This window comes from Echinops telfairi, unplaced genomic scaffold (assembly GCF_000313985.2).
Source record: "Echinops telfairi isolate 266 unplaced genomic scaffold, ASM31398v2 ScPeMD7_11;HRSCAF=52, whole genome shotgun sequence".
Classification (NCBI taxonomy): Eukaryota; Metazoa; Chordata; class Mammalia; order Afrosoricida; family Tenrecidae; genus Echinops; species Echinops telfairi.
The window spans coordinates 7,516,940-7,520,248 of record NW_022103908.1 but is presented as its reverse complement, the minus strand read 5'-3'; the positions used below and the strand labels follow the sequence as shown (position 1 = coordinate 7,520,248).

The following is a 3,309-nucleotide window of genomic DNA, read 5'->3' as shown; positions in this document are numbered from 1 at the left end:
TATCCAACTTTGAGGAAAAAGAAAATCATGAGAGCAGCTAGGGAAAAACAAGCAATTACATATAAAGGTTCCCAAATAAGAATATGCTCAAACCTATCAGCGGACTCTATGAAGAGAAGAAAGTGGAGTGACATATTCCAAAAATTGAAGGGAAATAACGCAAACCCAAGAATACTCTATCCAGCCAAGTCATCCAGCAGGGGAATAATTACGCCCACAAGGAAGAACCACACCAGCGTGTATGATCATGAGGTGTCAATGGGAACAGGTATCAGAAGTTCAAAAACAAATAATGACATGGATGTGAGGGAGAGGGGTCAGAGTGAAGACTCAAAGCCCATCTGTGGATAATCGGACATGCCCTTGAAGAAGGAAGGACGATAGCACTGACAAAACACACAACATTCCTCTAGTTCTTTAATCTTTCCTCCCTCAGGAATATGATCTTAGTTCTGCCTCACAGATCCCGCTAGACCAGCGTATGTACATTGGTACAGATAAGAGCTTTCAGTACACGGAATCCAGGATAGACAAACCCCTTAGGAACGGTAATGGGAGTAATGATTCCATGAGGGTCGGGGAAGGGAAGGGGAGGAACGGGGGGAAGGGCGAATTGATAGCAATGATGGAGGGATAAGCCCTCTTAAGGGAGTTGAATATCAGAATTGTAGGTTAAGGGATATATCAGTGTAAGATTTGTAAAAATAATATATATTAAGGGTTCACGAGGGCGGTAGGGTGGGGGAGGGAGGGAATAAAGAGGAGCTGATATTAAAGGGCTCAAGAAGAAAGAAAGTGTTTTGAAACTGATGATGGCTACATCTGTACACGTTTGCTTTGATATAATTGATTTATGGATTGTTAAATGTAAGAGCCCCCAATAAAATGATTATTTTTTTAAAAAAAGAGCTGTTGGTGGATTCAAAGCACCAGTCTTGCACTTAGTGGCTCAATGCTTAATCCACAGCACTACCTGGGTTCCTTCACACGTATGAGGTTACCTGATTTATAACATGGATGACACTGCAGTATAGTAGAGAAACAATGGTCAATGTCATATGTAGTCTGGGTAAACTGATCACCATAAGAGAAAAAACAAATCTTGACTCTACTCTTTCACACACAAAAAATACATAAGAATATTTCGTTATCTCAGAGTACCTAAAAGTATTTTAAGAGGTCTAACAAAACTCTGTTTTTAAAAGAAAAGGATTTTGTTGGTGTTAAGGGTCATCCAGTCAGTTCCAGCTCACAGCAGCCCTCTGCGCAACAGAGACACTTTCCGGTCCCGCTCCTTCCTCACAGTGATCCTCATGTTTGCACTCATTGATGCAGCCACTGTGCAACGATCCGTCTTACTGAGGGCCTTCCCCTTTGTCACTGCCCCTCTTCTTTACTAAGCAGGATGCCCTTTTCCAGGGTCTGCTCTCTCCTGGCAACATGTCCAAAGTTTACGAGATGAGGTCTCACCATTCTTGCTTCTAAGGAGCATTCTGCATGTACTTCTTCCAAGACACATTTGTTTGTTCTTTTGGCAGTCCGTGGTACTCTCAATATTATTTGCCAGCACCATACTTCAAATGCATCGATTCTTCTTCATCTTCCTTACTTCCAAATTTCACAGGCATGGGAGGCGAGTGAAAATACCATGGCTTGGGTCAGACACCCTCAGGAAACTATTTACACAGTAAAGAGTAAGACTGCCCCACGGGGTTTCAAGCCTGTCATCTTTCAGAAGCAGAGCTCCCGGCCTTTCTTTCCAGGGCACCTCTGTGGGTTTAAACTGCCCACCTTTAGAAAATCAGTTGAGCACTTGAAGACAGTCCACAGAATGAAGGAATGTACTTGCAAAGGATACAGCCAACAAAGAACACGCAGTCAGAAATCTAGGAAGCACATTTTTTAAAAATCAAACATCCCAACGGAAAATAATGGGCAAGAAATTAAACCATAAAAAGATTCGAGTATACGAGTACGTAGCCCCACCCCCAACCCAAAAAACACACAAAAAAACATAGCTTTTTTTCCCAAAGCTATGTATTTAATTTTTTTTTTTTTTTTTTACAAAACAACCTTATCACCTTCAAAGTCCTCTCCATTACACTTAATAATTTTGTCAAATCTGTGATTCCATTCTTGGAAACATTTTTCAAATTCATCTGTTTGGATGGCTGACAGTACTTCCTTCGTTTTTTTCTTCACCTCTTCTATGTCACCAAATTGCTGTCCTTTTATGTCCCTCTGAATTTGCAGAAACAAAAAGAAGTCGCATGGAGTGAGGTCAGGTAAGGTGTGTGGGACAAGAGAGGCATGCTGTTTTTTTTGCCAAAAACTAGTGCACTGAGATGGCTGTGTGAGCAGGTGCATTGTCATGGTGGCAAAACCAGTCCCCTGTTTGCCACAAATCAGGCCTTTTGGGTCACACACTGTTATGCTATCTTTTCAGAACCTCTAAATAGAAAGCTAGATTAACAGTCTGACTTGGTGGAATGAACTCCAAATGTACTATCCCCCTCACATCACATCTGGTTTTCTTAGGAGTACCCTCTCATATATCAAGCTCTATAGCTAAAATTAAGAAGACTGACCAGACTGGCACTGGCCAGCCTGTGGAATAATTATTCCATCTGGTCCGTGTAACTTGGTAGAAATGTTTTTTTTTCCTATTGATCTATGTAGGCTGCCAAAGGAGATGAACATTCCTTTCACCCAAAGACATCTTGGGCAGCCCATTTCTATTCCAAGCTGCTACTTTCCTGAGAGGGGCACTAGTTGGTCCCTTAGAAGAGGAGATCATCTTGGACGGTAGTAATGTTTTTAAGAGAAGTGTAGCAATGATGAAACATACAACTTTCCTCTAGTTTCTAAATGCTTCCTCCCACCCCACTATCATGATCCCAATTCTACCTTACAAATCTGGCTAGACCAGAGGATGTACACTGGTACAGATAGGAAGTGGAAACCCAGGGAATTCAGGACAGATGAGCCCCTCAGGACCAGGGCTGAGAGTGGTGATACCCGGAGGGTGGAGGGAGGATTGGGGTAGAAAGGGGGAACCGATTACAAGGATCTACATAGAACCTCCTCCCTGTGGGATGGACAACAGAAAAGTGTGTGAAGGGAGACATCGGATAGTATAAAATAAGACAAAATAACAATAATTTATAAATTACCAAGGGATAATGAGGGAGGAGGGAGGAGCGGGGGGTGGGAAATGAGGAGCTGATGCCAAGGGCTTAAGTGGAGAGCAAATGTTTTGAGAATGATGAGGGCAACGAATGTATAAGTGATGTATGTATGGCTTGTGAT

At 42.3% G+C, this 3,309-nt stretch overlaps 1 non-coding gene across 1 annotated transcript; it reads right to left on the bottom strand.

Annotated features, from left to right (window-relative positions):
* Window positions 1–2,671: 2,671 nt before the first annotated feature.
* Window positions 2,672–2,804, bottom strand: LOC115868538. The gene has a single exon (XR_004045659.1). It is a non-coding gene; the product is annotated as a small nucleolar RNA SNORA67 (small nucleolar RNA).
* Window positions 2,805–3,309: the final 505 nt, after the last annotated feature.